The sequence below is a fragment of the Arvicola amphibius genome, chromosome 9 (assembly GCF_903992535.2).
Source record: "Arvicola amphibius chromosome 9, mArvAmp1.2, whole genome shotgun sequence".
NCBI classification, from domain to species: Eukaryota; Metazoa; Chordata; class Mammalia; order Rodentia; family Cricetidae; genus Arvicola; species Arvicola amphibius.
This window is the reverse complement of record NC_052055.2, coordinates 59,892,196-59,920,173: the sequence shown is the minus strand read 5'-3', so window position 1 is coordinate 59,920,173 and position 27,978 is coordinate 59,892,196. Positions and strand designations below refer to the sequence as shown.

At 47.5% G+C, this 27,978-nt stretch overlaps 1 protein-coding gene across 1 annotated transcript in view; it reads right to left on the bottom strand.

The window, feature by feature from the left end:
• The window catches only part of Slc4a8 (solute carrier family 4 member 8), a 45,132-nt gene extending 41,335 nt beyond the window's left edge, over window positions 1–3,797 (bottom strand). Inside the window, exon 1 of the mRNA XM_038342104.2 lies at window positions 3,733–3,797. The gene's annotated coding sequence lies outside the window, so the exon portion shown is untranslated. The remainder of the gene's footprint in view (window positions 1–3,732) is intronic.
• Window positions 3,798–27,978: the final 24,181 nt, after the last annotated feature.

Sequence of the window (27,978 nt, the reverse complement as noted above, 5' to 3'; positions counted from 1 at the left end):
GCCTTGCATTACAGATGAGCAGCCGTTTACTCCCAACTGTGAACCTGTGAACTCCAAGTCCCTGCTTAGATCTCCTCCAGCACCGGTGTGGGACCATGCTCATTCTTTAGTGAGTGTCTCTGTGAGTCTACTGCGACCATCCGTGTGCAAACAATTTAGTAAAACTTGTAAAAAAAGATGTTGATGTTTTTAAAAATAAGAATGCACGCGCACACACACACACACACACACACACACACACACACACACACACAGAGCAGCCATAAATGAGAGACACCGGAATTTTGGGACAGAAAAGAAAGCATGGGTTGGAGCCACCACAGAGATGGGGCTGCAGACCACACTGTGGCTGGCGCTGTTGGCCGAGCACTCACTAGGGAGCCCTAAGGGAGACTCTGCTCCTTTGTGCTCACAGGATGACTCTTAAGTGGATAACCACACGAAGTCCTACATGTGGAAAGCACGCAAGCCTCCTTAAACTACAAATACGACCAAGTGGGGCTAGTTTTTGTTAAAGTGCATTAAGCTGACATCAGGAGTCATAAATCTAGCACTTAATCAGGAGTAATGATCTGCCAGGAAAAAGGGGAAAAGCCATTCCTCTAACACACACCAGTGCCCGTTTTCCACAGGGCTGGGAGGACCCACGGGCATGCACTATGGTCTGTCGCTTGAGCTGTCTCAGGACAGCTGCTCTTGCGTTGAAAACCCTTCTCTAGTGCATAGAATCTACTCATTCAGAAAATCCACATTTACAGTCACTAACAGCTCTGAGAATGGCGTTAGAGAACGTGGCTAGAGCAAACAAAATAAAGCAGAAGGAAGATGCGGGATTTCTTGCAGCCACAGAATCCCACAAGATGGCATTGCATTACTGAATCAGAACACAACTTATGGCATCTTCTATTAAAGCAGGGATCTTTTTCTCTTTGGGCCCTTTGGTGATACCACTAGACTGAGCGCAGCTTCACCCGTCATTATGCCTGGAGTGAGTGAGTTTGGGAAGAACCCCCAACATGTCCAAGCCTGCAGCAGCAAAGCCCTCTCCTCAGCTCTGCTCCTGAGACATTTCAGGCTCGGGCACAGGAGGACCATTAGGCCTCCATTTGCATGTAGTCCATTTTAAAGTGCTAACAGAAGAGATTCTAGTTTTCAGAAAGACCTTGTCATAAAAAGTCATTTTCCAGCACAGTGTCCCCAGAAATGTGACATCCTGCCATTTCTTTCCCAGCAGAGGAGAGCATGCCCCAGGAAGAGATGACATCATCTGGAGATGTTACTCAGCTGACCTCGATGGATGAGACCTGGCCCTCAAGATCCAAGAGAACTTGCGTGGGTTCATTATTCTATTCCACACAAAAATATTCATGTCCACTTCCCAGTGGAGGATTAAAGTCCACAGGGTAATTACTAGAGGACAATGGAGCTGCTCACAATACCCTGCGAGGCGTTGGGACAGCACAAGGAAGCAAGGTGACAAGGCCCGGAGGGTGAGGTGATAACTGTATGTCTGCCTTGCAGTAGAGAGGGAGAAAAGACAGACTCCACCCAGTCTTCCCACCATCAGGTCAGTTCTCAACATTAAAGAGGGAGTGGCACCAACATGTGTCTGGGTACTGTGAGGGCTGAAGTTATGTTTTAAGTTTAAATTACTGCGTTTAAGAGATTTATATAAAAAATGCTTCCAACCTGTAAGCCCCGCTTACAGGGATAACTTCCTGGAATGCTGGGGCTGTAGTTCATGTAGGACAAGTCACGTGTTCTCACTTCTGTAAACAAGGTTGGCTGCCCCAACAGTACAGGATGTGCTCAATCACAGTAGGTGGGAGGTACATAGGCAGAAAGTACAGCTGGATATATGCTTGCCTCTGATTGGACGAAGGCAGGAAGTGCATAATCTTGCAGGGTTTGCCTTTATAAAGCCCCTGGCTGACATAATTTGGTACCACACTCTGGAAATCCTGGATAGAGACCTGGCCAGAGTACATCATCCCAGCCAGTATTTAATAAAGCTTGCTTCAAATTTATCTCAGAAATTGTCTCATAGTTTTATTTTTGTCTGGTACGATTAACAGTACTACAGAGGTAGTGGGAGTCAAGATTCATGATTGGGAAACCCACAGAGACAGCTGACCCCAGCTTGCAGGAGCTCACAGACTCTAGACCAACAGCTAGAGAGCCTGCATGGGACCAACCTAGCAGTGGGATCAGAACCAGTCCCTGGCACATGAGCTGGCTTTTTGGAACCCAGTCCCTATGGTGGGATGCCTTGCTCAGCCTTGATGCAGGGGCAAGGAGCTCGCTCCTCCCTGAAATTGATACTTCAGGCTTTATTGACTCCCGAAGGGAGGCCTTACCCTTTTTGGGGTAGGGGGTTAAAAAAAAGGTGTGGTAGAGAGAAAGGGAGGAGAAGAGAAAGGGGAAACTGGTTGGTATGTAAAATAAATTAAAAAGAAAACAGTGCTACAAACAAAAGGGAGGCTGGTGTAAAGTGCTCCTTCAGTGCCTGATAACCAGAGCCCCTCCCGCACACAGCAGCACACTTGCCTGCTCCTTCAGTGCCTGACAACCAGAGGCCCTCCCGCACACAGCAGCACACTTGCCTGCTCCTTCAGTGCCTGACAACCAGAGGCCCTCCTGCACACAGCAGCACACTTGCCTGCTCCCACTTTCGCCTGGCCCTTCATCCTCCTGGCCACAATAACTTCAAGTTCTTGACACTGATCTACATCACTGTCCTCCACACACACACACACACACACACACACACACACCCAGAGCCTGAGTCAGCCTCCCCAGCTTTCCTTCACTTCCGGGACCTGCACAAGTCTGATATTAAAAGCCATGGTGGGAACTAGCAGCACAGAGCGGACACATCAGTGCTGTCTGAGCATGGAGAGCCGCTACAGCACAGCCTTCAGTGTGCAGGGGATGCAGCAGCCAGCTCATCATGGAGACAAGCATGGAGCATGCAGGGGATGCAGCAGCCAGCTCACCATGGAGACAAGAATGGAGTGTGCATGGGATGCAGCAGCCAGCTCATCGTGGAGACAAGCATGGCTCTTTGTCAAAGCTGCACTGGACATGCACCTTCCTCCGGGATAAAGGCATGCCACTACTAATGAGGAGCCATGGTTGGATCGAGAAGCTAGAGGAGAGTCAGGGACAGGAACGGCTCCTCCTGCCTCCATTTCACTTGGCGTTTTTATATAACTTTGTGCTGTGAATGCTGTCTTTTGCTGTTATATTGTTAGATTCCCTTTTCTTATTTAGATTTAAAAAAAAAACCAATCTGGTAGAAATGGGCACTGTTAAGAAAAGACATGCCAGTAGTGGAAATGTGGATTAAAAAGGTTTTACAGACAAACTCTTAAACTCCTGATATTTTCTTTTCTATTAAATGTGTGTAGATACATTCCCACACAGTTGTGAAGAGTCAGTGAACTAAGTGATCACTTCACAGACTCAAAGAAAAAATTTTTGCTATTGTTGATATTTGTGCTGAGTGGCCCAGTACTTCATGTCTGTGTGTCACACTGCCTACTGGGTCCTGTGCTAAACCTATCAGACAGGGGCACTCTTATCTCTGCTCTTATTTAAGACAAGGACCAAGAGGCAAAGGAAGGTAACTGTTTCCCCACAGGGTCCCTCAGCCAGGAAGAAAGAGTCAGATGTGAACCCAGGTCTCCCGAGGGCTTTCATTTTCCCTGGCCATGGGAGGCAGCCTCTTACCTTCCAACTCTTCCTTCTCATAGTGAATGTTGAGGGTTGTGCTGGTCCCGCCCTGATCCACCACAGCTTCCTCATCTGGTCTCTGTTTAAAAACAGATAAGCAAATGGTCACAGGAATGCATGTATATACATTCATTCAATGCAAACAATCAAAGAAATACACGCATATTCATTCATTCAAATACTCCAAACCACAGTATATACCAAGGCTCCTCTGAGATACCTGGAGGGGGAAAACAGTGGTTTATATATATTTTTAAGATGGAACCTCACATACCCTTGAGATGCAAACATGGCAGTCATTCTCTTTCCAGGCTGTAACATTAAATAACTGTGCCCCAAGACCACAGATGTGGTAGAAGGGAGTTAAGACTGAGCAGCGCCCATCCTCTCCAATGGCCCAGTTACACATCTGCAAAGCCAACTCCAGCAGGCACTCGCCTTGAATGGTGACTGCCCCTCATTTCCAAACTAACCTAACAGCCCCCAATTTTTATGTTCCAAAGGCATACTGCAGTTCTGCTTAGCAATGAAACATATATGTGGGGCTAGAGAGATGGACCAGTGGTTAAGAATGTGTATACTCTTGCCGTTTCCAGCCTCTAACTCCAGCTCCAGGAGATGCGACACCCTCTTCTGGCCTCCGCGGGGCAACTGCACTCATGCACACGTACTCACACACGTGTACACAATTCAAAACAAAACAAGCCAGGCATGATGCACTCAGGAGACAGAGGCCAACCTTGTCTATAGAGCAAGTTCCAGGTCAGCCAGTGTTGCATAGTAAAACTGTCTCAGAAAAGAAAGGAAAAGAGAGATATTTTTAAAAGACTATGGCCCCATACACAGCACAGAAACATTCACATAGCAACTGCTCAGTAAGAATTTTTTTTAAGATTTAATTTAACTTTATTTTATGTACATTGGTGTTTTGCCTGCATGTATGTCTGTGTGAAGTTGTCAGATCTTGGTGTTACAGAATATTGTGAGCTGCCATGTGGGTGCTAGAAATTGCACCGAGGTCCTCTGGAAGAGCAGCCAGTGCTCTTAACCACAGAACCATCTCTACAGCTTCCAGAAAGTCTTTCTTAAAAGGACGCTGTGACCCAGTCCCCTTCTCCTTCACAAGGCATCGGGCCACTAAGACAAACACACTAAGTGCTACTCTGGACTTACTTTCCCTTTCCTGGCATGAGGCTCCGAACGGACCACTTCACCACAGGGACAGAGGCATTCTCTCACTTCCACGTGGCCTGTGCACACTGCCAGGCTTGGTGCTACCCCCCCCCCTCCATAGCTCACCAGGTTCACCCTCCAGGTATTGCTCAGATCTCCAACTCACTCTGAAGCCCTCACTTCATCAAGCCCATCTACGCCCACCCCCACCCCCCCGCCACAATGCTGAAGACAGGCAATCTAGTTCCCCAGTGTGAAGATATTTTAATGAGATTAACATAAACATTCTTATAGAACTAGAATAACAAATGTCAATTCGTGATTAATTTGATAATTTACTTTTGTAGATATTTAAAATTACATATTATGACTACTATGAAAAATATTTAAGAGATAATATTAAGTTTTAAAACCAAAGTGGAAAAAACTGTGATTTGCTCTATTTTAACAAAGAAAAGGAAGCTGGAACATAAACGCCTGGCTAGACTTTAGAGCACAGGGCTAGAGAGAGCTCCACCAGCCGCCACATGACCTGCACACACAGGGCAGATGTTCACAGACACAGACACACATGAAGAAAAAGACATCTTTTCCAGAGGGAATTCTCAAAATAAAAAACCAAACCAGCAGATGTCAAACTGGTGGTGTGACTATTTCAGAAGAATGATTCTAAGTCAGAGCGCACAGAGCTGGGAACCCGGCTGGCCGAAGCTGGCAACTCCAACTCCAGATCAGTTCCTGGCAAATGGAAGACAAAGAGAAACCAGGACAAAGCAGCCAATCGCCCGCGCAGTACACAGTCACAACAGTCAGACAAACAACAGCAGCGAAGATCATAAACTGCTTTTTTCTTTTTTGGCTTTTGAGAACAAGTCTTTCTCTGTAGCCCTGGCTGCCCTCCCAGGGGCTGTCTTGCTTTGGCCACTCTGAGAGCAGGATTGGAGTAAGCACTGCGTGGAGCCCCTGAGCGGCCCGCAGTCACCACGTCCTTGGTCACAGCACTCGCACTGGGCATCGGCATCTGAGGGCACTGTGTGCTGTGCGGTGACTGACTGTGTGAACTTGTCATCCCCAGTGTGGCTGGAGGGAGGACTCTCAAAGGGCTGGAAATGAGACATGACTGCAGAGACAGAAGGTAAATAAAAGGCTACGTCTTTCTCACATGCAACGCATCAGTGAAAACATACGACACATCCTTTGTCCATAAATAGCTTTAAATGAGTAGATATTTTTAAACTCTGTCCTTTCAAAGGCCTATAACATATGATTAACCGTAGCTTGAAGTATCATCGGCACCAAGATGATGACCTCTGAAAATACCATTCTCTACTTAAAGGAATCAGAGTTTCTTGAAAAAATATAGCTGATAGAAGGGCATAGTGGCATCCACCTTCGACCCCTGCACTTCAGAAGCAGGAGAAGGAATATCTGTGACTGTTACAGGCCAGCCTGGCCCACATAGTAAGACCCTCTCAAAACAAAACAAAACAAAACAAAACAAAAATTGGCTGGCGGGGGCTGGAGAGATGGCTCAGTGGTTAAGAGCATTGCCTGCTCTTCCAAAGGTCCTGAGTTCAATTCCCGGCAACCACATGGTGGCTCACAACCATCTGTAAATGAGGTCTGCTGCCCTCTTCTGGCCTACAGACATACACACAGATGCATAATAAATAAATAAATATTTAAAAAAAAAAAATTGGCTGGCTACAGGTCTGGAACGTGTTTGAACCTTCCTGTTTTATCAGACAGTAAGAAAGCAAGAAAAGCAGCAGACACACAGCCAGGGGCACAAGCAGCCGCCTTGGAGGGTCCTTGCCAACCACACAGTAACCTGCGCTTCAGTGTGGATAGGACCTTCAGTAGGTAACACAGAACAAATATGCTAAGATCCGTGAGTCTGCGCACTGTAACATCTAACAAGAAGCATTGTCTGGCCTGTGCAGGGCCCTGGGTTACACACACACACACACACACACACACACACACACACACACACACACATGCATGCTCGCGTACACACACTTACTTTAACTAATCGGCCATCGTTGACGGACAGTGCTAACAAGGCAACTCTTCACTTGGAAAGGTGACAGTTTGTCTAGGCTCTCTTCCACGTGTATCAGAGCAGATGAGAAAGGCTTTTCATTACAGAATAAATGAAAAATATTTTTTAAAAATTTCACAAACACTACTTGAAAACCCCTCATGGACTGCACAGGCCTTCAGTGGCTGCCAGCTATTGGGATGGCCAAGAATCCAGGACACTAGTAACAACAGACCTTCCTCTTTGCTATTAGGAAAAACACAGTTCTGCAGCCACACTAGAAAACAGTTTCTTCCAAAAACAAATTCTTACTTTATAAATCAGTGTCGATAGTTACACCCAAAACTTTTCTATTTTTATTTTTATTATTATTATTTTTTGGGCGGTGGTGGAGCACACCTTTAATCCCAGCACTTGGGAGACAGAGGCAGGCAGATCTCTGTGAGTTCAAGGCCAGCCTGGTCTATAGAGCACGTTCCAGGACAGCCAGGACTATTACACTGAGAAACGCAGTCGTAAAAAGTTTTAAATCCACACAAAAACCTGAACATAGATGTTTACAGAAGTTTTATTCATAATTGCTAAAATTTAGACGCAATCAGGATGTCCTTCTTGGTGAACAGATAAACTATAGTACATCCACACAATGGAGTGGTGTTGGCATGAAAAAGAAATGAACTATTAAGTCATAAGAAGATGAATGCCTTAAATGCATTTTATTAAGTGAAAGAAGCCAATTCAAGGGGCCATGAAGCCCTGGAGACACATGATGGTGACTGAGAGCTGGCCTGGCATGCATGAGGCCCTGCAGACACAGGATGATTGGGGAGAGCTGGCCTGGCATGCATGAGGCCCTGCAGACACAGGATGATTGGGGAGAGCTGGCCTGGCATGCATGAGGCCCTGCAGACACAGGATGGTGGGATAGAGCTGGCCTGGCATGCATGAGACATTGTGCTCTATCTGTAGCACTACATAGAGAGGAGAAAAGAAAACTGGGAAAAAATTATTAACTCTCCGTAAGCTTTTAACCCAGTGTGGCAGCACACTCCTGTAACCTCAGAACTCAGGAGCCAATGCAGGACAAGCACTAGTTCGAGGGAAGTTGGGTTGGGGGGAGGGGGTTGTTGTTTTTAAGAAAGAAAGAGAGAGAAAGAAAGAAAGGGAAAGGAAAGGAAAGAAAGAAAATTCCATGTACTGAATAATTCTGGCCCTGTGATATTCAGGAAAAGACAAAGCTATGGAAACAATAAAAAAAGAAGAATGTAGGGGCTGGAGAGATGGCTCAGAGGTTAAGAGAACTGACTGTTCTTCCAGAGGTCACAGCCATCTATAATGAGATCTGGTGCCCTCTTTTGGCAAGTAGGCATACATGGAAGGAATGTTGTATACATAATAAATAAATAAATCTTTAAAAAGAAGAAGGAGAAGGAGAGGAAGAAGAAGAAGAAGAAGAAGAAGAAGAAGAAGAAGAAGAAGAAGAAGAAGAAGAAGAAGAAGAAGAAGAAGAAGAAGAAGAAGAAGGTGGTACTGGTTGTGGTGGTGCATATCTTTAATCCCAGCACTCAGGAGGGCAGAGGCAGGCAGATCTCTGTTTTTTTTATTGTTTTTATTAAGCTATACATTTTTCTCTGCTCCCCTTTCCTCCCCCTCCCTTCTACCCTCGCCCATGACCCCCACACTCCCAATTTACTCAGAAGATCTTGTATTTTTCTGCTTCCCATGTAGATTAGATCTATGTAAGTGTCTCTTAGGGTCATCATTGTTGTCTAGGTTCTCTGGGGTTGTGAACTGTAGGCTGGTTTTTCTTTGTTTTATGTCTAAAAGCCACTTATGAGTGAGTACGTTTTATATTTGCGTTTCTGGGTTTGAGTTACCTCACTCAATATGTTTTTTTTTCTTGATCTACCCATTTAAACTGTGAGTTCAAGGCCAGCCTGGCCTACAGAGTGAGTTCCAGGACAGCCAAGGCAACAGGGAGAAAACCTGTCTGGAAACCCCTTGCCCCCAACCAAAAAAGAAGAAGAGCTGGGGGGAGGAGCTAAAAGGTCAGACACAGAGCATTTGGGGGCAGGGTAATGAGTCTGTATAGTCTAAGCATGGGGGCCCATGGCATCAAACATCTGTCTAAGCCTACAGAATGTCCTGCACTAAGGCATCACCCTAGTGCAAGTTACGGACTTAGCACAAAAAGCTGCTCTGCTGGGGAAGTGGATAATAAAAGAGGCCAGGCAGGGGATGGGACAGGGACAAAAGAGAATGTTCTGTGCCTTCTGTAGTGTACTATGAAAATAAAGCTGTTTGTTACAAAGTCTCTAAAATCAGAACAAAAATGGGACATATGGGCCAAGTGCCAGTGCGAATGGTGACGAGGACACTCGTGGTCCGCGAAGACTGGCACCCTATGGGCACCGGGCTGGTGTGGTGCAGGCCTTACAATGTAGAGACACACTGAAGAATTTTCAGATGAAGCTAATGTTCCAGAGACAAGCATGATGTTCACACTTGTAATCACAGATGAGGCAGACAGACTGCCAAGAGTTCAAAGCCAGCCTGGGCTCTATAGTGAGAACCAGGTCTGGGAGGCTACACAGAAATACACTGGAGAGGGGTGGCAGGAAGAGGAGGAAGGAAAAGACTGAAATTGGCCTATATAGTATTTCTTTTTTTCAACACAGGGTTTCTCTGCTTAACAGCCCTAGCTGTTCTGGAACTCGCTGTATAGACCACGCTGGCCTCAGACTCACAGACATCCACCTGCCTCTGTCTCCGCAGTGCAGGGATTAAAGGCCTGCCCACTATGGCACAGTTCACCTTTTAACCTCCGCACCTCCCTCAGCCCCACATGATGAACACAATTTCCAGCACACAGAGGCTCTACTTGCAGATCAGCTGCAGAGTCCAGTCTTCCCTGCAGAATTATTTTCTGTTCTCTTTTGTGTGCACGAGGGGCTGGGCACCACGTTTTAGTGGAAAACAACTGACTTTATTCACATGCTATCTGCTTACCTAGCTTATCTTTCAGGTCCTCAGTTTCCCCTCCCTCCCGCTCTGCATCCCTTCTTGTCTTCTTGATTTGGTTTTTAAGACAGGGTCTCAGTATGTGGCCATGGTTAGCCTGGAATTCAGAAATCCTCCTGCCTCTGCTGGGCTTAAAGGCATGTACCACCACACTCAGCATGGAAATACACTGTCATCCTTGAGTGTCCCCTAGAGCCCAGCACAGTGGCCTACACTGAACCCAGCATCCACCCCTGTAAGCTCCAGGACAGGTGTCACTTCCTGCCCAGGACAATGCCCAGCACATGACAAGTAACTTCCAATGAGCAACATTTGTTTCTGAACGTGTGTGTGTGTGTGTGTGTTTGTGGGGGGAGGAGGAGTTGTGGTTTCTCTGTGTACCTTTGGAGCCTGTCCTAAACTTGCTCTGTAGATCAGGCTGGCCTCGAATTAACAGAGATTCACCTGCCTCTGCCTCCCAAATTCTGGGATTAAAGATGTGCGCCACTACCACCTGACCTTTCTGAACTCTTTATGATATGTTATCATATAGTCTCTTGAAGCCAGGTATAATTTTATAGAGAGGTAATTATTAATGTTGACTACCAAGCTACTATCCAGCTAGAGCGAGTCTCCAAGCTGATATTTTAATATCCAGCATCACTTATAATAGTTGGTACCATCTCAGCAGACAGCTGGCACAGCACAGAACAAGGTGAAAATACGGAGAGGGGGGAAGAGAGGTAGAACTTGCAGATTTCTCTAAGACTATAAATCAAGAGCGGCTGGAGGGAAGGAAAGGGCTAACTGATACAAATATATTATAATCTCAAAGAATAAAATTAATTATAAAAATTTAAAAAACACATCTTCAACATTATATATGTATATATACCTATCTATATGTGTGTATTATGTGTATGTACTTATACGTATGTATGTAGTTATGTATGGAGAGAGAGAGTAAACTCAACTATTGGAAAACTTCAAGCTTCCTTATCTTGGCTATCCACAGCTGAGCTCACTGACAGACTGTTCGTCCTCTGTGTCCGCCAGAGGAGCAGTCACTATCCGCATCCTGGAGCAGCTGGAACACGGAAAAGGCTACAGTGGAATGTGAATGTGCTTCCTGACTCACATAAACTAATGCTTAAAAAACAAAAAAATAATTATAATTAAAACTAATTCACAGAAATTTAAACAGAATGAGTATCTGATTATATTCCTTTCTTTATAATTTGTTGTTGAGGCAGGGTCTTTCTATGTTACCCTGGATGTCCTGGAACATGCTATGTAGACCAGACTGGCTTTGAACTCACAGAGATCTGCCTGCCTCTCAGGTACTTTTTAAAGTATTGTAATTGTTAGCAAGTTCCATCCCAAGCCCCCTCTCCTGGGAGCTGTCTCAGTCCAGACTCCAGCTCAAGAAAGGCTGCCAAACGATGAGCCTCCCCACAGATGCTCAAGACCACTCCCACAGGATATTTAAACTGCCCCACAGAGAACAAACCCCTGGTTTTCTGGTCTTCCTTCCTGTCTCCTCTCTGGGGGGCTGGAATGCCACCTGGGAGCACTGGTATTCATCAAACCCAGGCTTTCTCTAATTCGGTTTGCTCTGATTTAGATTATTACATCAGCAGAGAGGCTTATCAGGCTGCAAAAACTTTTCAGTTAATAATCTTGTGATGTGGCACAAATACATTTTAAAAGGCGCCCTTCAGCTGGTATTTGGAGACTGGAGAGAGACAGAGAAGAAACAAGATGTGTGTTCATTGTTGACGCCAAGTCATGGGTACAGGATGATTCAATATGCAAATGTCTCTCCTTTGATATACATTTGAAATGTTCTCCAAATTTCAAGCATATGTCAAAATTGTCTGAAACTGTTGAGTTTAAGAGAAAAGACAGACTGGGCCTCCTGGTCTATGCTTGCTGCGGGGACCACCCAGGCCGGTTATACTTGCCTCTGCCACCATCACTGCTCACAGAAAGCAAGATTTACCAACGCGGAGTCCATGAATTTCTAGAATACCTGTGGATGCTTCAGAGGAGGGGGCAGTATGTGTGCGTGTGCGTTTGGTGGTGTGGGGGCTGCCCACGACTTTTACCAGAGTCTCAGAGGGGCTTGGGACTCGAGAAAGATTATATTCACAAGAAGCACATTAAACACGCTTAAGAGAAAAAGAGAGGGAGGGAAGTAGTGAATTGGAACAAACACATTTAAAGTAATCCTCTTTTTATGTTTCCTTTGAGTGGCTCATGGATGATGCCTCCTATTAAGCCTGAATTGGAGGGTCCCAGGGATTAGTTAAGAGCTGAGGTGGCTAATTCACTAAAGCTTTGACACTGGGATGCTGGAGAGAGAGTCAGTTGCTAAGCACTTGCTCTTCATATAGAGAACCAGAGTTTGGTTCCCAGCACCCAAATCAGGCAGCTTACAATCAACCACCAATAACTCCAGCTCCAGGGGATCTGACACCCTCTTCTGACCTCCACAGGCATGTGTGCTCACAAGTGCATATGTGCGCAAGTACACACACATACACCCTCGAAGACAAATACACACATACATATAAAAAATGATAATAAACTATTTTTAATTAAATCACTGACATTGCATGGCATGTCTTGAGAGATAAAATTTATAATCCTTAAAAAATGGTCTTTTCCAGGAGAAAGCTCCCCAAACTAATGATTCAACACCAAGAGGTCAGCTCTGAGAGCACATATACACAGCTGACATGTGGACGGAGTGGGCTCTATTTATACAGTGTGTGTGTGTGTGTGTGTGTGTGTGTGTGTGTGTGTGTGAACAATTAAAGAAAAACAGACCATGATATGAGAAAGAGAGCAAGAAGGTGCATGAGAAGGGCTGGAGAGAGGAAAGGAAAAGGGAGCTATGACATAACTATATTATAATTTCAAAATATAAAATATATTACTAAAGAAAATGAATGAAGCTAGACACGGGACACATCTTTAATCCCAGTGCTCAGGAGGCACAGACAGGTGATCTCTAAGTTCTACAAACTGAATTCCAGAACAGTGACGGCTACACAGTGAGACCCTGTCTCAAGAAAAAAAAAATGAGTCAGATCTTGGTAAATTAAAGCCTTGCTTCCAGTAATGAACAAATAAAAAGACAAAAACAGGGCTAATTATTACATAATGTCCCAACTCCTAGACACAGCCAAGAAGCTGTAGAGAATGAAGGTTGTGGGCACAGGCCACTTAGAATCCCTTCTAGACACACTGCCCCTGCTGGCTAGTCTGGACTTGTGCCCAAATGAATTCCATCCCTCTTCTGGTAAGAGCGTCCCAACTTTATCTCAAACACCTCTTCCATCCCCACCCCACCCCACCCCACCCCACCCCACCCCACCCCAGGAAGCCAATGTTTTCAGTCTTCAACTATGGCACTCCCCCTCAACCAACACTCGCACCCAGAACAACATCAAGAAAGCCTCTGCTTAGTCCTGCAGAGTCAGCTCCAGGTCTCCCAGGCAAGCACTCTGCACAGAGGACATCCTCAGCCCTACCTCCTGGCTTTCTAGTCAACCAAAGAAGAGGGACTAATTTCAAGTAAAGGCTTACTTACGCCTACCAGTATTGCTACAGGTATTACATACTTCATCTTCACCATGGTCCTAAATCAAGGCAAAGTAAGATCTCACAGGAACCGAGAGGGTTTACAAGGTTCAAGTTTTGTTATTAATTATGTATTAATAGTGCCCAAAGCAAAGAAACTGGTCATTTTTGAGAGTTCCAGAAAACTAATCATGGATTCATACCCACAGTGACGTCTTCCCAAGCCGTCAGTGCTCCAGGACCTCACATACCCAAGAGTCCTTTTGCTCAGCAGCGCTCCAGCCGTTTCCCAGCCCCTGGTCCATCTGCCTCTTCACCTGGATTCTGGCCCCCAGTGGAAGCCTGGCCGCTGAGCCTGACCCAGCTCTCTACTTTTCTTGCGGCATGTCCAACTTTGGCTTAGAACAAAAGAAGCCAAAGAGGAAATCTTTTTGGTGGCTTTCTGTAATGTAAGAGCTGTGCAGTTCTCAAGCATGAACTCTGTGGATGACAGCGATGTGCCTGCCACACGTTGAAAGGTTGGACATGCCTGAGGGCCTCCACTAACTTCCTCACTGCCTACAAACACCGGTCCACAAGGCCTGTGGCAGGAGTTGCGAGCCATGAGCTGTCCTGTCCCTCGCACCCTACAGCAGTTTGCTGGGAAATGAGACTCCACAGTGGCTCTGCCATTCTTTCCTTGAACCCCACTTAGAGTTGCTCCTAATAAGCACAGACTTGGAGAATAGTGGCTCTGGTAGAGATGCTCTTCTGATCCCCAGTGATCTGAGAGTTTGTGACTTTACCTGGCAAAAGAGAATTAAGACTACAACTAACAATCACTGATCAACTGACCTTCCAAGAAGTCTGTGGAAAATTATGTAAACTCCAAAGTAACTTCCTGTAATCAAATCATTGTAAAGCCAGGTGTGCTTGTACTCCAGCAGGTGGGAGCCTGAAGCAGAAAGTTCACAAGTTCAAGGCTAGCCTGGTCTACACAATGAATTCCAGGCCAGCCTGGTCTACACAGTGAATTTCAGGCCAGCCTGGTCTACACAGTGAATTTCAGGCCAGCCTGGTCTACACAGTGAATTCTAGGCCATACTTGGCTGCACAGGGAAATCCTTTCTTTTTGAGGTGGTTGAGATGGTTTGTTAGGTAGGAGCACTGGTTGCTTTTGCGAAGGACTTGGGTTTAGTTCTCAGCACCCACATAATTGTTCATAACCACCTATAACTACAGTTCAAGGGAATTCGATGCCTTATGGCCTCTGTGGTAACTGTACATACATGAAGCATCCACATACATGCAAGGAAAACTCTTAGCCATGTAAATAGTTTACAAAAAAATCATCCACAAACAAAAGAGGCAGAGAAGTAGAATCAGAGAGGAAGATTTGAGGGAAAAATTTTGGCCTTTAAGATGTGATTTCTGGCCCCGAGGCAGGAAGAAGAGAGGGAGGAAACGAAGAGCCAAAGAACATGGCTAAGTCTTAATCTAACAAGATGGGAAGGAACAAAGAGACTCTGTCCTGAGGCTTCCAGAACTACGGCCCTGGCCAAAGCTTATGCTTACAAGCAAAGGCATCAGTCTCCCACTGCAGAACTGTTCCCATGTAGACATAGGATGTTTGAGACACTCTGCCTCTGGCAATGACACGGAACCAGTAAGAGGCTAGTGCAGTGTGTGTATCTGGACTCCCTAACTACCACAGCTGGCGTGAACTTGTTCTTACCTTATGGGAAATGACCAAGGCTCCATTATCTGAGGTGTGCTGCTGTAACCTAGCAGCGCACTTAGAGCCGACTTGCTGCTTTTCCTGTGTTGATGACTACGGGCCCTGGTTACCCTGCCAGGGCAAACAGCACTGAGATGGGTATCTAAGGCTCCTAGGGAAGTAAACGTGCAGCCTGAGCTGCTCCGTTTTCTGCCCACGGCTCTGCTTGGCCCACAGCTCTCCTACAAAGCTTCCCAGCAGAGCTGGCAGAGCACGACAGAGGGTACCCACAGGTTCTCACACCACCCCACCTGCTAGGAGAGGACGGGGTCTGGCTTGTTATTCTGCAATGAGGTGACAGGGCAAACTCCCATCTAGGATTGGCACTTTTGTTCGGTAGTGTCGAGCAAATTCTTATCATCTGCTTACCACAAACTGACCACGACCCTTGGGAAGCCGAACCGCACTCCCTGGAGCCACTCATTCATTTGTTCAGCAAACATGTACCGTGTTCGTGTGCCAAAGTCGATGAACACTAGAAGCCACAGCTCCTTCGGGAACTCTTATCCTGCGAGTTTGTTCCCGGTCTACCACAAAGAGACAGGGGGACGCTCTTCCAGCCGGCTGTACTCCTCAGTCATCGCCCACAGGCCAGGGTTTGGCACCGTCTCCTGGCTGTTTGTTTAGCCAGAGTCTCACACAGCGCAGGCTGGCCTTGAACTATCTACGTATCCAACATCAATTGTGAACATTTTTCTAGATTTATGTGTATGAGCGCTTTACCTGTACATATGTATGTGCACTACCTGTGTGCCCCATTTCAGAAGAAGGCATCAGAGCCCCTGGAACTGGAGTTATGATTACGAGCCACCATGTGGGTGTTGGGAATTGAACTAGGGTACTCTGCAAGAGCAACAAGTGTTTTAAAATGTTGATCCATCTTTTTTTAAGTATTACACCGTGTGTGTGCGTGCATTTATGTGTGTGTATGTGTGTGTGTGTGTGTGTGTAGTGCATGCAGGCATGTGCTACCATGGTGTACCTATCAAGGTCAGAGGACAACTCTGTCGAGTCTGTCTTGTCCTCTATCTTTATGCAGGTCCTACAGTTCAAACTCAAGTGTCATACTTGTCCAGAAGTGCTCTATCCATTGTACCATCTCCCTGGCTTTGACCTTGAACTAATTCTCCTGCTTCTACATTCCAAGTGCCGGGATCAAAGCTATTTGCTCCTATGTCTATCTCCGGGATTTGGAGTTGTATTCTATAAGTGTTCCAGCAATCACGCACATAAAAGCCAAGCTTCTTTGCTTTCCTCGCCACTATTTCCATGATCCCTGGACGTCCCACCGATGCCCTGTGTCCATTGTCTCCACACTCCCTGGATGTCCCATCGATGCCCTCTGTCCACTGACTCCACGCTCCCTGGATGTCCCGTTGATGCCCTCTGTCCACTGTCTCCACGCTCCCTGGATGTCCCGTTGATGCCCAGCACTACCTTACCTGGATGCTCTGATGCCCAACCTCCCAGTCCTTCCAGCACTTCCTTCTGGTCAGTTCTGAAAGTGCTGTTCAGCGGAACTGTGAGGCTGTTGGATGTTCCAGCACAAAGCAGGTCTTTCCCTAAAGCTGTCTGATTGCCTTCCTCTATCACTCCCGACTTGTAAGGGCTCATAAACTCCTAAAATGTCAGTAATGCCTCAGAGAGCTTAGCAAGGTGGATGATGCAGACCACGTAGACACAGCCGGCATCATGCCAGCAGCCTCGGGCTGGCCTCCCTCACTCCAGCCAGCTGTACTCTAATGCATTCCTTGTACGCCTTCCCAAGCACTTCTGGTGCTCACTCAGGGCCAGGCGCTGCTCCAGATGCAAGACAACATCTGTGGTAACGCACAGTAGTTGAGGGCACAGCCTGTGGAGAGCAGCGGCTCTGCCCTTTCTGGAAGTCCTTCACCTCACTGCATCTCCATTTCTTTGTTTATGCAGTGGGACCAATACAGGTACATAAATATCAGGCCTACAGGAAAAGTTAACTGGGATGTGAGGTTGGGCAGTGCAGCGACAGAGTGCTTGCCCGGCATGTGTGAGTCTCAGGTGCAATCCTCAGTGCTGTCACTAAAGAAAAGGTGAGCATGAGAACACGTGCAAAGCATCCAGCATGGTGCCCATCACACGGAAAGCATTTCCTGCTCACAGCAAGAAGGGAAGATGGGGCAAGTGGCAGGAGCAGAGTGGAGACATGGGAGTACTAGGCTGGCGGTGTGGGCAGAGGAGACCGAGTGGCAAATCCTCGTGGAGCTGCATGGAGCCAGCTTTGAAGGCCAGAATGGAATTTCCTCAGAGAAGAGACAGGAAAGTTTCTGCAGCTCGCTCACCTGAGCAAAGGTACCAAAAAAGGGGGGGCTTATGTGTGTGCCACTAACTGCTGTTTGCTGCTTCATGCAAATCCTGTTAGTAGACCACGAGGTCCTAAGAGAAAGACTCAGCCTCAGTCTCCCGAGCCGTCTCCTCCAGCAGCCAAGCACTAACTGGACACTGGGCGATGTATGAGCCAGGGTCACCTGAGCGCCCTGCCCTCCTGAAACTTCTCCCCAAGATGATAGCAGGACATCAAAACATGAACACTCACACAAAGTGTGCTAGGGAGAAACACAAAGAGAATCCTAAGGAGGGGTGTGACTCAGGGTGGAGGTCAGGGGAAGCTATTCTTCAGGAGATACAAAGGAGTCATGAGGACACTGAGCTGGAAGAGTGTTCTAGAAAGAGGACACATTCCCGAGCTGTGAGGGTGCTGGTCATACTAAAGAAACACAAAGCAAGCCAGAGTCGGAGTGCACGGTGAGAGATAGGGGCAGTCCCGGCAGGGTGGGCAAGGCTTCAGCCACTGCAGAGTTTGGATTTTATTCTAACATTCACCAAGAAGCCACTGGCAGGTGTCAAGTGAGGACATGATATGGCTTGCATTTCTAAACCCGGCTGGCTGCATGGTGGAGCCCAGCTGTGGAGAGCTTCAAAGGGAAGGGCCAGAGTCCACCCGAGAAAACTCGAGTTGTGGGATGGGGGATGGGGGATGAGAAGCCTGGAACCTCTCTGCTTCCACTGAGTCACACAATCTACTCTCTTTGCAAGGTCCAGCTCTCTCAGGTGCGCACGCAGGGGGCTTGGTCACTAAGGTCACTGCCCATTGGTTGACTATGTCTCCTCCAGGCCATTCCCACTTCCTTTCCCCTTTCAGCCCCCATTCTCCTCCCCTTCTGAAATCTCAAGTTCCTGTGTCTAATGCCTGACTTCACAAGGACCTGCTGGTCCCTCCCCTTTCTCTCTCCACACCATAACCCACAACTATCTTAGCTCAATGTAAAGAACATACTGTCCGTTCAGAAATCCAAACCACAGACCATTAGCAGAAACCTAAGGGTGACTATGTACTGGCCATAACCTGCACACATTCTGCATGTTAGACACAGGGCCTGCGCACACATCCAGCCCGATCGCCCACAGCAGCCAGGACTAAAGCTCATCAATGACTGCTCTTGTTCCTCAGGTAAATATCAGCTTCTTCAGTGGGGGCCACAGTGTCTCGCTATGTTAGGAACCCAGGACACATCCCGCCATTTCCTCGTTGCTCCTTGTGGCTCCACCATATGTCCTTGCAGAACGCACCCCATATCTGCCACAGGACTGTTGTACATCCTTTTCTCTGTTTCCAAGTTCTCTGACCTCCCCTTTTCTTCAGCTGATAGTCAGTCTTCAGACCTTTGCCCAAATTTTCTTCTTAGAAAAATCTCCTGCGATGTGCGTCAATGTACACTCACGGGATGGTCTGAGATGTGTCAAAGCACCTGATCTTATAAAAACACATTTGCAGATCTTTAGAGACCAGGTCTCATTATGCAGTCTATGTGAACCCCAAACACGTGATCCCCCTGCCTCAGGCTCCTAGCACGTTGTGTGAAATGAAGGTGGGTGACCTGCTTGTCTCAAAGAATAAAGACCTGAATGCAGACCCCAGCACCCGTGTAAGCAGCCAGCATGCGCTTGTCTGGTAAGCCCAGCACTGGGGGTGGCGGTGGGGTGGCGAGTGGGGAGGGGGAGACAAGCAGATCCCAGGGGCTCACTGGCCAGCTAAAATGGCTCCAGGTTCAGTGCAAGAACATGTTTTCAGTAAATAAAGATAGAGGGTTAAAGACACCAGTTATCAAACTCTGGCCACCAAACACACACACACACACACACACACACACACACACACACACACACACACACTTCTTACTTTAGGCTGGGGATATGGCTCTGCAGTAAGGTGTCTGCCTTTAAATTAGAAGGTAGTCCATCCCCAGCATCCCCAAAGGCAAAACAAACAAAGCTAATTCTCCTCCTTTCCCACCAGCTGGGAGGAGCAAGACCTTGGCCTCTTTTTGCTTCTGTCTCCCAAACAGAAGCTCATGGTATGTCATGAGATCAGATATGGAAAGATTTCCCAAAAATCTCACATGTATTTATTTTGGTGACTGGGGAGCAAATAGTACTTCCAGGAAAGAAGAGGAGTAGGGGGCATCACACCGGGGTCACAACACTCAGGAAGTTTCCCCTGCCTTTCCCAGACCCCACTACCATGTCAACCGGGCATTTGCTTCCAAGACCCACCACCCTTCTGCAACAGCATCGTCTCCGTTCCCTTCCCTTCTTCAAATCCTCTTTCCAGGGCAGCAATCACATCTGATCCGGGTTTCACAAGAAGGGGGGAAGGGGGTGAGAATTCAAAAAGCTACTACGCGCTTATTAGGGCTCACACAATAAACCATGTTTCACAGAGTCCTTAAAACAGCCCTGTGAAGTAAACCTTACAAAGATCACTATTTCCATTTTAACAGACGGGGAAACTGAGGTTCAAAGAGGCAAGTAGCACGCACAAGGTGAGAAAGCCTATAAGAAACAGACTGGGACTTCAACCCACACACTCTTAATACCTAGGCCAGTGCTTCCTAATATTAACCGCCCCTGCAGTTACACCATCACCTACTTAAGGCTGGTGGTGTTGATCCAGACCCCTCACCGCTTCCCTGGTCCATGTGCAATCCCTACTGAGAACTTATCGGCTGTCTGGACAGCAGGGCGGGAATACACAAAGCCGGTCATATTCTTAGGGTCTTTGCAAGGCTTCCTCTTAGTCACCGAGGAACCAGAATAAAAACACAAAGACCTGCGAAGGTCCTCGGATACCCTCTCGTCCGCCTACGGCAGAGCAAGGCAAGGCCAGAAGCCGGCGTCTGCCGCCTAAGGGGACCCGCGGACAGAGGTCACTGCTCCGGGACACGGGGCAGCAGGTAACGCAAGGGATGAGGCGGTGCCAGCGGCACCGGGTTCGGCCCAAGGTCAGCCTCCCCTTCCGCCCGGAGCGCCCTCTGGCGTCCCACGCGGGCCTCCCCCGGCTCTCGCGGACACGCCCGGAGCCCCGGCTGGAACGGGAGTCGGGCGGTGGGCTCCCGACCCAGGCTGAGCTGGGGAGGAGCGGGAGGCGGGGCCCACCTGATAGCTGAGGACACCATCCGTCTCGTTGCTCCCGGCGGGCATGGCCGTGCGGAGCCAGGTCTCGCCGGTGGGTTCCAGGTTGAGCAGCAGCGGTCCTCGCCCTCTGATCCCGGGCGAGCGAATCGCACACGCGGCGACCCAAACCCTGAAGCCAACGGTCAACCATCAATCGGCGCCACCTTCATAGCCACCAGCCGGCGAGACGCCCGCCACAGCCAATCACAGAGCGGCCCGAGCAGCCAATCAGAGCGCGGAGCACGGGAGGACGCTGTCCGGCTGTACCCTGAGCTACCAGGAAGAGGGGAGGAGGGCGCCAGAGAGCCAATTCTCCCTGTGCCGGTTGCCCTGGAAACCGCCTTCCTCTCTCCCTCAGGGTGGGGTGGGGGTTATGGACTCAGAGGTCCTTCCAACTGCCTGCTAAGAAGGAAAACCACTGCCTCTGTTTGCATTGCACGGACTCTGGGAAGGTGTTGGGTTTACCTATTCTGATTTTCTTCCTCGGATGAAGGATTTTTAAATTAGGAGAAAATCCCTCCCAGAAACTAAGATGGCAGGAGGAAGCAATGATGAAAAGAGGGACTTCTCAATTGGCTTGTTAACTCCTGAGCTAGGGGCCAGATTGGAGAACGTTAAAGAGCACAGACAGGCAGCAGGCAGGCCCCTCCACAGGCTATGAGACTTAGGTCTCCCTGCCTCTAAGACTGACAGCAGACAGTGGAGTTTGAGCTGAGGATAATTTCAATTCCTCCATAAAATATAAGTACATAAATAAAAAGAAAGGACAAGAAAAGAAAGCTTTAAGACAAATTCCTATCTAAGAGCAGAACTAACAGATCTGAGGCAAGGTTGGAAAATGATGAGTAACACATTCAATTCGATCCGGTTTTAAAAGAAAGCAAAGCAGTTAATCCTCCCAGCCAGGCTTAAGAGAGAGAAAGGGCCCTTTGTCTCATGGACACTATCACTTGAGGCTGGAGGGGAGTCCACACTGTTGGTGGGAAAGCAACCTTGCAAATCATTCTCAGCCTCTGCCAAAGCTCCAGAAGGGAATATGACAAGTCCAAGTTCAACCCTTGTGGTTGTGCGGGCCTCTCCAGTCTGGGAGGTTGAGGCAGCAACAAGTTCAAGGTCAGTTTAGATTCCTGGTGACACCCTATCTCAAAATAAATCAACAAGTAAGTCGCAACATCTGCATACCATCCTTTGTTTGAACCAAAACTGGAAACAAGACTGAGCCTTGATGTCCCTGAAAAGGGACTCTATATCCGGGGAGATGGCTCTGTCTAAAAAGTTCTTCCTGTGGAAGTTTAAGGACCTGAGTCCCCTGCCCAGAACCTGAGAAAAAACCTGGGTCTGGTGGAAAAAGCTTGTAACCCCAGAAGTGGGGAAGGTAGAAACAGTGTGTTCTGGAGTTTGCTTGTCAACCAGTACAGACCAATCTACCAGGAGCTCCATCTAGTGAGAGGCTCTGTCTTAACAAATAAGGTGGAAAGGGTTGGAGAGATGGCTCAGCAGTAAGAGAAGCTGTTGCTCTCATAGAGGACCTGGGCTGGTTCCCCTTGGTGTCTCACAGCCATCCGTAATGGCAGTCCCAGAATCGGTCCACCTCTTCTGGTCTCCTCAGACACCAGAAATGAATGTGGTCCACAGACACACATGCAGGAAAAACAACTGATGCACATTAAAAAAATAAGCAAAGAGCTATTGAGACCTAGACCTCAGACCTCCCCATGTGTAGTCACACATGAGTCACACAGGAATGTGTAACACAACACACACACACACATACACACACACACACACACACACACACCATGCACTGTTATTCCTGATCTTCTATAAAAAGCCCGCTGCCAGTTTCTCATCTCACAAACAATGATTTTTGCCTCTGTGCTCCACACAGCCGCAAAGGATGCTGAGCATCCAGAAGACTACAAATACATGTGCACTTATTTCAATCTACTCATGAGTGTATGGTGGTCCAGCAGGTGAAGGCAGTTGTCACCAAGCCTTATTATCTGAGTTTTATTAGCAGTAGATACATGAAATAAAAAGAAAACCAACTCTTGTAAGCTGTCCTCAGGGCTCTACATGCGCAGCATGGCTGGTGTGTTCGCGTACACATTTTATTGAGCAGAAATAAAGAGCATGCAAACAGCTCAAGTCTAGGGTGAAGATTAAGCATGGTAACACGTGCAGAGTAGCCACAGCCAGGCCAACACAGAAAGTGCTGTCGAGAGGAGCAGTAGAAGTGAGTGTTGCATTAGAAAATGCTCTTGTCGACTGTGGAGCCCTGGGTAATGTGTGCAGACTTCATTTCCCTGTATAACAAAAAGTCAGACCATTAAAGGTTTTAGGGAGCCCCCTATGTACCCGGACTTAATGGTATAAAATGTGTCACTCATTTCAGTAGTCGGGGCTTCTCTATCCCCGCTGTTTCATAGTGAGAAAGCAGAATCACAGGAAAACTAAACAATGTCTTGATCAGGCAATCACTAAGCAGGGATTCAATCAGTATTTGTTGATTACAGTGGCTTTGCTGAGATCTCATGTACCCAGACTTGGTTGTTCGGTGCTGGGGAAGCAGCAATGAGAAGTTTGCCCCCTTGGGACTTAGGGGTTAGGTTAGGGTTAGTAAGTCAACAAGATCATTCTGTAAGTTATGACAGCCACTGTGAAGGAAACTGCAAGGGTATGTGACAGAAGGAACCTAGTTATGTGACAGGGGACACGTCTCTGTGGAGCTGAGGACAATCAGCTGAGGTGAGCCTGGTTGGTCTTGGAGTTCCTGGAGGATGTGCTGCCCTATCTTGGAAAAGCTGCCAGACGGTGGGGTGGTTGATAGCACAACCCTGAAGCATTAGACCGGCCCTGAACAAAGGTGTGGCCAAAGGGAGGATGTCTCTGATACTTCCCTGCCCCATAAGACAGGTCTCAGCACAGTAAGAGAGGGCAGGGTAGGGCAAGGGATCTGATTTCCTTTTAGTTCAGCTGTGGAGGCAGCGCTCTGGCCCTTGACTTCAGGGTCAAGAGCCCCATCTTTGGCCTGTATGAGAATTACAGAAGGAAAGTAGGCCAGAGCCAGAGCTTCTAAGGCTGAGACCTCCCCTAGAGCTCATTTGGTCTCTCCTTCCCAAGCTGGGAAGCTGCCTTGCTACCAGGAATCAGTCTTCTAGCTCACAGCACTCCCTACACTGGTGGAAAAAGTGCCAATGAGTGACTGAGCAAATGGGCCCTGGAGCAGCTGGAGAAAAACATTCAACTAAGAAACAGCATTAGCAGACCCCTGTGGGGCCTGCAGTTGGCCTGGAAGGGGAATAAAGTAAACAGGAAAATACAAAAACACACATACAGAGACAGAAGTCACACAGGCACATCAAATTAGCAGGACACTCGTGGGCATGACCTCATGTAATCCTTGGCACGCCTCTGTGAAGTCGATTCTCTCATCCCATTTCACAGTTGAGAAACTGAGGCTTAGAGAAGCCATGCCCCAGGTCACCCAGCCAGAACATTAGCTTCGTGGAGATGCCAGCAGCTGAGGCCAGGTGCGTCTGATCCAGACAGGATGGCTCTTGGAAGCCCTGGCTTCTCTGTCTGTATAGACCCCACCCTCTCTTTCTGTCCTCCAGATGTAGTCTCTGCTTCTCTCTGCTCTTTAGTATCGGTGGTTCACACTCTTGGGAGAAAGAGGTTTGTCTTGAAAGCCCTGATACGTGATAAATTGTTTAAGACTCTTTCTGTATACAAAGCACACAAATTTGCACAGTGTGTACAGACACAGCTGGACGAGGATGGGTCAAAGATACTCACCGGTAGACAGGTCTTTCCCTGTGCAAACATGTAAGGTACACTTCACACAGACGGAGTCTACGTACACAAATTAAGAGAACTACCATGTCACTCCGCAACACAGTCGTAAAGGGCCAGCGTGTCCACATGATCTATCCTCAACCAAAATGTCTTTATGTGCGAGTGTGTATGCATGTGTGTGTATGCGATTGTGAATGGGAATGCGTGTGTGTATATATGAATAGGAATGCAGGTGAGTGTTAAAGCTGTGTGTGAATGCATGAATGTATATGTGTGTATGTGATTGTGTATGCATGTGTGTATGTGAATGCATGTGAGTATGTGAGTGTGAATGTGAATGTATGTGTATATGTGTTTGCACGTATGTGTGTATGACTATATGCATGTGTGTATGTGTGAATGTGTATGCATGTGTGTATGTGTGACTGTGTATGCATGTGTGTATGTGTGACTGTGTATGCATGTGTGTATGTGTGAATGTGTATGCATGTGTGTGAATGTGTATGCATGTGTGTATGTGTGACTGTGTATGCATGTGTGTCAGGGACAGAGCATGTGATTGTGACTCTATTGGCTGGAAGCATTTTCTTCCTAAGAGACAAAATGACAAAAATGTGAGAAACAAACATCTGAGAAAATGTTCTATAATTGCAGTCAATTTTTTCCATCAAAATCATCTTAATTTTTCCTGTCAGTTTGCTTTTCTGCTCCAACCAGGGACCTCGCCTACATCAGGCAGGACCTATCCTACATTAGGCAGGTGTTTCTACCTCCAGACTACACACCAGGCTCTCCAGCTGAGCCCCATACCAGCTTTGTTTCTTTGGTTTTTGTTGTTGTTGTTTTGTTTTTTCCTTGTTTCTCCCCCGATCCCCACCCCAGCACTGAGGACTGAACTCAGGGCACACTGTACATGCCAGACAAGCATTCTATCAATGGAGCTACATCCCAGCCCTTCGGTCAAGAAAAATGGTGTCTCTTGATATTCCTTTTAATTACACATCTAAGTCCAAGAAAAGGTTGGAGAAAAAGATGGATCCAAGGAAAGACTTAATTAGGGCTTGTTCCAGTGCAATCTAGAAGCACTTCTTGTGGAAGAGAAGGGGCGGGCTTCTTTGTCATGCCAGAAAGGTTAAGCAGGTGAATGATTTGTTTTCAGCCTTTGCCAAGTCACAGCCTAAGGAGGTGAGAGAATGTAATTGTCTTTGTTCACTGTATGCTGCCAGCCTGGAATACTGCATGTCACAGGAAAGAAAACCAAATGCCACACACACACATCCCCAGAGGAGAGCCAGCTCCTGACTGAGAATCACTCCCCCTCACCATCAGCATCATCCAGAGAGCTTCCTTATGCCCAACTCATTTACACCTTGCCCCAGACTAGCCACTCTGAGATGAAGTGTAAGTACAGAGGCAAAGACCTGCTCCACCCCCGCTTTCTTTGCAACCCTGATTTAGATGTCTAGACAGAAGCAGAGGAGGGAAGGGGGAAGCAGAACAAACAGAAAAACAAGTCCTAGAAAGTGTCACCTGCAAGTGGGGCCCAGAGGAAAGGCCCTGTGGGACTGCAGGACTCAAAGGGAAGCACATTGGGAATTTGCAAGAAGCAGGTGTTCCCAAGGGATCTCTTGCCAAAGCTCTTGATACCAAATCTGAGCCCTTTTATGTTATGCTAAACACATTTGTCTTATCTGTTTCTAACCAAGCCTAACCCTGCTCAGAAATGTTTGTTTAAAGTAGTTTCACTTGTACCTTGTCTTCTTGGGATGAGATCTGTTGTAGTTAGGCAGGAAGTTCTTGGCTCACTTCTAGCCCTCCAGCCTGACCTGGCCTTAGGTGGCAGCAAATCCACCCTCTGTAGAACTCAGAGGCAGTATGTGTGTATCAGTGTGTGTGTGTGTGTGTGTGTGTGTGTGTGTGTGTGTGTGTATAACAACTTTCTTACAAAGAAACGCATGCTAGAGCATTTACCTAGGTGGTCAGGCCCTTGGTTTGATTCCAGCACATATATCCCACATTCACATCTATAATTCCACACACTCAATTTTAAAAAAAGATTTATTTATTATGTATACAGTAATCTGTCTCCATGTGTGCCTGCAGGCCAGAAGAGAACACCAGATCTCATTATAGGTGGTTGTGAGCCACCATGTGGTTGCTGGGAATTGAATTCAGGATCTGTGCTTTTAATCATCTCTCCAGCCCAACACACTCAGCTTTCAAACCCATCATTTTGTCATTTGTCTTCAATGTACATGAGCCTTTTACAGACTGCCTTCCCTTGAATAAGTGGACCATTTGAAAGTAAAGATGCTTGTGTTGGAGCCATTGCTAAGAGCACAGTGATAGCCATGCTTCTGTGTGTGTGTGTGTGTGTGTGTCTGTGTGTGTGTGTGTGTGTTGGTAATCCTTAGATGAAGGAAGGAAGAAAAAGAAAAGTTTATTATTTAATATTTGCCTTTAGACTTTTAGGTGAAATGCAAGTGGAGCTGATGCTGTCTTCTTGTACCCATCTGGCAGTTTTGAGCATCACACAGCAAATGGCTGCTGAGAACTACTAGGGCATAGGTACTGGGCTTCACATGCCGTCTCCTTACAGTGTGGGAATGCAGTGGGCACAAGACTGGGCAGGGCTCTGTGATCTGGGCAAGCCATCTGCTCCTCCTGAGTTTCCATGTACACTACCAGCAAGAGGGGAAAGTACAGGAGACAGACATGCTGAGTCCATGTCAGCGTCTCTACCTTTGGACACAGTCAATGCTGGGGACCACTGGGACCTCAGGATGTCCAGGCAGATGCTGCCATTGCTGCTGATATTAGGGTGATAGATTTTGGTAGTGAAAGCACATCTTTGGGGGGTTGGAAGGATAAACTGTAAGGGAGTGGATGGTCAGGGAAAAAACCCTTCCTGGTAAGGACTGTCCTTATTGCAGAACACTGAACAAGACGATCCCTCTGTGAACCAGGCAGCTCCTTCTGGACCCGATTCAGAGCCATGATCCCACTGCTCAGGCCAACCCAGGGCTGCCTGAGACAGTGGCTGAGCCACAACTCTGTGTGGTTTCTTTGCCAAGTGAAGTCATCTGAGATGAGGGCTTCCTCCCCATCACATTGGCCCATAGGCAAGCCTGAGAGGCATCATCCTGATTAATGGTTGATGTAGGAAGACTTAGCCTATTGTGGGCAGTGCCCCCTTGGGCAGGTGGTTCTGGGTTGCATAAGAAAATGGACTGACGAAACTATGAGAGAGCCAGCCAGCTGCTAAGTGACCTCCTCCGTGACCTCTGCTTCAGCTCCTGCCTCCAGGTCCCCACCTGACTCTGCACACACCTTTTATCCCAGCACTCAGGAGGCAGAGGCAGGCAGATCTCTGTGAGTTTGAAACCAGCCTGGTCTA